This window comes from Bactrocera dorsalis, chromosome 1, assembly GCF_023373825.1.
Source record: "Bactrocera dorsalis isolate Fly_Bdor chromosome 1, ASM2337382v1, whole genome shotgun sequence".
Lineage (NCBI taxonomy): Eukaryota > Metazoa > Arthropoda > Insecta > Diptera > Tephritidae > Bactrocera > Bactrocera dorsalis.
In genome coordinates, this window is record NC_064303.1 from 69,835,861 (window position 1) to 69,843,321 (window position 7,461).

The window sequence follows — 7,461 nt, forward strand, 5'->3', positions numbered from 1 at the left end:
ACGGGATTCGCAAGATCAGTATTTCTACCCTTGTTTATATATTTGCAGATATATTTGATGGCGCGTTCTGAACTGCAAGCCTCAACATTTATGTGGGCGTTAAACATTTTTGATAAAATTGGTGAATATGTAGGGGGCTACCCAACTATTATCAACCGTAACGTAGCTACCATTTCGGAGCTTCACCGTTGCTGATCGACCTCCGTCTTCATATCTGTGAGAACAACAACATATTGTGAGAACTAAATATCTATACAGAATTTAGTCCACACAACCCATAAAGGCACACCCTATTGTTCACAACACAACGGGAAAACCACGCCACTTCTACGAACACAAGAAGATTGAGAAACCAGACTTGCAGATGAAATGACAACAAGAATGCATACGCAGCGGTAAAAACATGCCACGCAAACAATTCAACGGGATAACCACGGAGAAGGAGAAATCAGACAAGCAGACGAAACAACAAACAAGCATGCATACGCAGCGGTAAAACCACGCCACCGCCAGCAACATACGCAGTCACAGCAATACACGCCATCGCAACGCAACATGTTGCGAATGTGTTAGCACGCAGCACAGGCTTGGTGGGGAGTTAGATGTCCGATGATCAGTGAGTCAGCACGGGACTGTGACAGCGTATGCACGTTCGGCATCAGACTACGCAATGAGTTTATCCTTTGGCTAGTCTTGGTACCCTGACTTGTGAACGCCGTCTGTTAAGGGTGAGCTTGGTAGTGAGTTTTTCTTCTGACCAACTCAACCTTTAACATCGCGGTCGCTAACGCAGTCTTCCGTAGTCCGGGATCTTTACGCCGCAAAAGTGGTGAAAAAGGACCTCTCCAGCGTAGCAGAGAAGCGTAAACGTGTATACCAGGACAGCGTTATTGAAGCCTACACGAGCGTCGACAGAAGTAGCCGAACGTAGTCGTCGTAGCACGCGAGTGTCAACGTGTACGCCAGGACACCCTTATTGAAGCCTACACGAGCGCCGGCAGAAATAGTCGAGCGAGGTCGTCGTAGCACAGGAGCGTCAACGCACGCCGAAGGATATTGTCAGTGAAGTCAACGCGAGCGCCGGCAGAAGTAGTCGAGCGTCATCGTCGTGGTACAGAACAGCAAGTCGTCTAGCACCCAGGAGCGCAGCAGAGCGTTACCCTGTCAGCACTTCCATCGGGCAACGACATTACAACGCGGGGGACAATTTTGTAACTTTAATTAAAATATTATATATGAAAGTTAAATAAAAAAGTGTGATTCGTAGAAGAGCCCCAATGATTACAAATTTATTGTAACGAACCCTGAACACGGCGAGTATACCTCAGCAACTTATACTTGTAAGAAGCAGAGGCAGCAAAAAGCTTCGTTACAATATATTTTTATTTTTATTGGTAACGACGCTTTTTGGCTGTGATAAAAAAAAATACATGTTCGTTATCAACATATTTACTTTCATTCAAGTTTATATACTTCTCTAAGCAACGAAATGCAACAGCTGATTAGAGACAGTAAACAGTTTCTAGTCACTATTTGAGACATTTTGAGGTTAAGTCTCAATTTCTGAACTGATAGTTAGCAGGTCACTAAACTAAAAACAATTATTTTTTGTCGTTTTGAATATACTGAATAGAGATCATTATAGATATTAATCGATTGTCGTTTTTAATATTTGGTTAATGCCGAATTCACAATTATTAGTTAACCATTGGTAAACTAAAATGTTAGCTACTGGTTAACTAGTACTTAGTATTCACAGTCTATGGTTTAATTGATACTTCTCTTAACGGAAATATGTGGCAGCACCGTCATATTTCTGGATTTCAATGTTGGTACCATTGCCAAAACATATGATTTCTGGTTATATTTATATTTGAATTTATGAAAATGGAGAGATATGGGAAAATTAGCGGACAAATTTTGGCAGAAAAGTGAAACCTGCCGCACATTGAAAGTGTTTACTCTAAAATCTTTGAGCTCATTGCTATTTCTCCTATAATGATTATTTTCATTTCCTAGAAGTGAAATATACCGTGCGATTCTGTAACTTGAGACAGTCTCAAGTCTCTAAATTTGAGATTTTAAGTTAGAGACAATTTTTGAGACTTGAGACGATATTGCTATTCTGTAAATGACAGTCACAAAATCTATTACATTTCATTATTCAGAGATGTTTTTACACTTGAATGAAAATAAATATGTCGATAACAAATATAAATTTTCTATAACATAGTCAAAAAATATAATTATCAATAAAAATAAAAATATATGTTGACTTTGTTTCATAATATTTACGAAATTTATGTAAAATTGATTTATTTTTCATCTTTTCGTGTTTGAGTTGCTTACAAAATTTAAAGAAACAGCAATCGATTAATATGTATGATGATCTCTATTCAGTATATTCAAAATGACAGACAAGAGCTCTTTTAAGTTTTGTGACCTGCTAACTACCAGGTCTCAATATTTTGAGACTAACGCTGTTTAGTGAATAGTAACTAGTCGCAAATTGAGATTTTACCTCAAAATGTCTCAAATAGAGACTAGAGACTGGTTACATAATCCCGCTAATAGTGTGATACTACTCCGACAACTCTTGATAATTTGGTTTATGATACGTTAAAGATAATTATATTTCAAATGTCCTCGATGTTGACATCACTTTAAATATTAGACTCAATATTATATTCACTAGATATTTCAAAACATTATCAATAAAGCAATTGTCAATTATACTTACACAACATCAGCTGTTATTTGATTAGTAGTTAACCGACAGAGATTGGTGGCTTAAGGGGTTATTCTCATGTGATCACTTCGAAAAATCGATTTTTTTTTTTTATTTTGACAGTAAAACCTATTGAAAACATGCTGTGAAAAATTCTGACCGAAACTCATAGTATTTGATAAGTTACAGGTCATAGTCTCCTACGTGTCGTAAGCGACTGTCTACCAGGCACCATGACAAGTCTGCAGCTGCTATCTTTCTAAACGCATTTTTCTCAAATCATCATTTTCTGAAACTGTCATGGTCCTAAAAAAAGTATTCAACCGATTGCTTTAAAATTTACATATGTTCTTTTACTCATTTATAGTTATCGTCCCTACCAGAATTGTTTATTTTCGAAAATATTTTCTTATTTTTTTTAAACGATTTTTTACGAAAAAACAAGATTTTCGTGACTTTTTTTGAAGCTCCACATTTTTTTTCTTCTAATGAAATTGATTATATTTGGTAGGAACGATAGCCGCAGAGCTACTAAATAATAATCCATTCGATTTTTTTTTTATTTCGGACAACATGAACAGCCGCTACTTTTTTTGTTGGGGACTACTTTGATAAAAAAAATATATATTAAAAATGTAAGAAAACGAAAAAAAGATTTTTTTTGTACATTTCAAAATACAAAACAAATACAGCAAAAAATTAAAATGATTGAATTTTGTAGTCGCATAAAAAAAAAATCCTAAAAAGTGGTAAAATGTATGCGCCCACATGAGAGTATACTATATTTCGTTAGGGTTTTGCAATACAGAAATTAATAGAAAATTGAAATATTTAATGACAATCAAAATGCTTAGTTCTGTTTTAAAAAAATTAAAAAAAGTTCGGTCATGTTCAGTGAGGGAAATAAAGAGAAAGAAGAAGGATGGTTTTTTATTTGTACGTTTCCTAGAAATGAAGAGGATTGACCACACCGATTTTTTTATATACACTTGCTTGAAATAAAATGAATCTCGATTGTCGTACAAGCATTTCTTTTTCTGCAATACTTTCAATTAAACTTTGTATAAAACATTAATCGTCCTCCATCTTCAAATTCAAAATGATGTATCTGTTGACAAGAAGCAAAAACAGCTGATTCCATACTGAAAATGCGACCAGTTTAGCATTTACGACAAAAAAGATGCCTTTTATTTCAATCGCGTGTACTATAAATAAAAAAAATATATGTGGTCAATCCCCTTCATTTCTAGGAATCGTACAAAAAAACCATCCTCTTCCTGTTTATTTCCTTCACTGAACATGACGGAACTCTATTTTTTAATTTCATTAATATTTGTTAATATGCATATTCCGTCTAAGACAGAAGTAAGCATTTTAATTGTTTTTAAATATTTTAATTTTCTAGTCATTTTTGCAAAATCCAGATGAAATATAAAATCAAAACACGAATTGCTTACTAACCATTTCTCTTCTGCATGTAAGTATATTACAGTCATTCAAAAGTCTACTCTCTGTTCCTTATGCATTTGACAGGCTTTTCGTTAATTTTTTGACAGTAATACTATGTTCAGACCGACACTTAATCACAAGATTTCGGCTGTTGAATGGATTATCCCACTAATCTTAAAAATTTATCAAGATTTCGCCATACAAAAATGACAGTTCCAAATCACTTCATTGAAATGATTTGAAACTGATCCACGCTAAATCTGTCCGTGCGACTCTGATTTTGCGCAATATACTTGTCAGCACTGGAAAAATACTAGTCAGCACTGGAAAACTGTTACATTATCACAGCTGATTTAGACACTACAAAGGGAAAAAAATGTAAACAAACAAATTTTTTTTAAAGCAATGAATCTAATTTCACTTGAAAATCGACCAAGCAAATGAAAAAATGCATCCATTATGTCTATTATATAGAAAATATTAAAAAAAAAGACGGCTTTTATTTCAAAATACTATATGACAATCTTTTCTTTTGATAAATATTAAGCGATGTGAATTCATGAATGACAATAACAGCTGTTTTTTTATCTTTCTAACGGCAGTGAGAACACTGTTGGATTATGAAATGCTTAAATGTAATCTAATCTTTGAAATTTTCGGTCTGAACATAGATTACATACGGCTGCATATGCATATTATAGTTAGGCCTTTAAACAAATGACGTTCGAAAAAACTTAACGAAACTTAATGTAAAGTACATTATAGTTACATGATACAATAGGGGTATTCTCTTGCTCTTGCAAGATTGCAGATTGCAAAAATACTATACCGAAATATACAAGAGCACGAGAGCACCCATTGCAGAATCTACCCTGCAAGACGGAGGTAACAGGTTGCACAAACACATTGAAACATTTTCATCTGTTCACTAACACTGTTACATTTTCCGCAATTTTCAATTGCATGGGAGAAGTAAGATAGAGAACAACTATCGACGTTCTAAACATATTGTAATGTTAACTTGTTGGAATAGGAAAGACGAATACCCAATTTTTCAAGAAGAAGAAAACGAAAAGCGCAGTTTATTTTGGATTTTAAAGATGTAAGTTCGTTGCTTGAGAATTTGATATTTTATAATTAATTTCTATTATATACATATATATATTATTAATTTCTTTTATATAGAGAAAACGGAAAAGCTTGGAGAAAAAGATAAGCATTGAATTGAATCATCACAAATTGTTGTACCGTCACCATCGCCGGAACGCACGTGCGCTTCGTGGAAGACAATCTTTCACAAAAGGAAAGCACGGATGCTATGGTAAAAATTCCGTTTTTAAATATTATGCGATTGTATTTTAATTTACTGTAATTTGTTTTTTTACAGATGCGGCTAATATTGAAATCAAAGGACGCAAAAGGCAGTGTGGACAGTATGTTTTCTGACGATCTAATATACCACTACAATTTAGAGGGGCGCAAGGAGAAGGAATCCTTACTAAAGCTAAAGTGCGTAGGGTTAGTTTTTGGTAGGTATTTTTACTGATATATATTTGAATTCCTTAACTTATAACTTTTCATTTTAGAAATATTTCCTGACAAGGACAAAAACACTATCTGTGGGGAGCTCTGGAGATTTGTGACCTTAAGCCACAATCGTTTTTAACAAAAAAACATAAACTTAAGGCTAAATTAATATAAATTTTCTTATTATTAATTACATATACATATATATTAGCTTTAAGTTGTAAATATTAGTTTTAAGTTGAACATTAGTTCTAAGTTGTACTGAAATAACCTTAATCTTATGTTTAAGTAAATGTTTATTATTAAATAAAACGAAATAACAAAAAAACTGAATTTTATTTAAAAGAATTAAATTTGCTAGAAGTAACAAATGGGTAACAGATAGAGTTGTTACTGCTTGTTCTTGCTAACATGATTATATGTTAAAGGTAACAAACTGATAACCAAAATAATAACACTAACAGATATTCGGGTAACAAATATTTTTTGTTATCCATAACACATAGGTAAGCTATGCGCTAACAAAATAATTTGTTACCCGTAACTTACTGTGAAGAGATTTGCTAACAAATGTATGTATTCTGTTAGAACAAGGCAGCGTGCGATATTTGCCATTGGTTAGAGCGAGATAACCATTGAACATCAAATAGCTATGTGTTACTTTTTTCCCACTCTCTGAACAAAAGTAACAAATATTTTAACGAATGTAAAAGTGAATAATAACAATTCGCTTACACGTTTGCTAACAGCCACCCGTCTTGCAGGGTAGTCAAGAATGATAGAAACAAGATTGCACAATGACGAGTTCAAATTTTGTTCGTTGACCAACTTACAATCAGCTGATTTTCAGTTGGTTGTTTTTCTTTGCAATAAGAAGCAATTTTGTATTGCAGGTATACAAAATCATGAATATCATCAAATTGAACATCAATATAAGTGAATATTAATAAAAGATATCAATATAAGTGAATATTTTATAGTGAACATTTACCTACATATTCATTTAATTGAATTTTCATTGTATTATTTAAAAGGAGACAATCTTTGCTTTGTTTGTTTCAACCATATACATTTATGTAAATAAAAAGACTGAATATTTTGTAACCAAGTATCAATTTATTGTTTTATTTAATTTTTTACTAAACATATGTTCAATTATGTTTTTATTTAAGGAACGAATCCTAAAATACATTTTAGCTCTGAAAAATAATTCTTTTATTTTCGAGCTACAATTTACAAAATCACTTAAATCTATGTGATTTTGGACGTAATTTGTACATATATGCAAATCATTACCATTGACGTCGTCAAATATTGCTTGCAAGGCTCTCATATGCTCCATCAATATATCTGTTGGTTTTGAGAGTCCTCCTTCAGAAAGGTGATCCACCCAAGTATGGGATGAACAATTTTCGGAATTGGCACAAATTTCGGGGTTGTCTTTACCGAGTTTGTGGCAGATGTACCCTGCCAAATTCTCAAGTCCCTCGTTGTTGAGAATCGCCAAGTCATCATTTTTTTCGATTGGGTCAGTGGAATTCAGATCAACTGACACACGTTGAAAATATATATTAATTGCAAAAATATAATAAACATACATACATGCGTATCAATAAATGGAATAAATTGTTAGTTATTATTATTAGTATAATTAGGATAAAAAACAGTGGTTAGTATGCAATAACTTAGATTGTATGTAAGTACATATTTGCATTTGTTAACATCAATACATTTTTATATAAGAATGTTTTCTGTAG

At 33.0% G+C, this 7,461-nt stretch overlaps 1 long non-coding RNA gene across 1 annotated transcript; it reads left to right on the plus strand.

Moving 5' to 3' along the window:
* Nucleotides 1-5,196: 5,196 nt before the first annotated feature.
* Nucleotides 5,197-6,041, plus strand: LOC125775646 (uncharacterized). The gene is made up of 4 exons (XR_007421230.1): nt 5,197-5,279; nt 5,363-5,498; nt 5,565-5,706; nt 5,764-6,041. It is a non-coding gene; the product is annotated as an uncharacterized LOC125775646 (long non-coding RNA).
* The last annotated feature ends 1,420 nt before the right edge of the window (nt 6,042-7,461 follow it).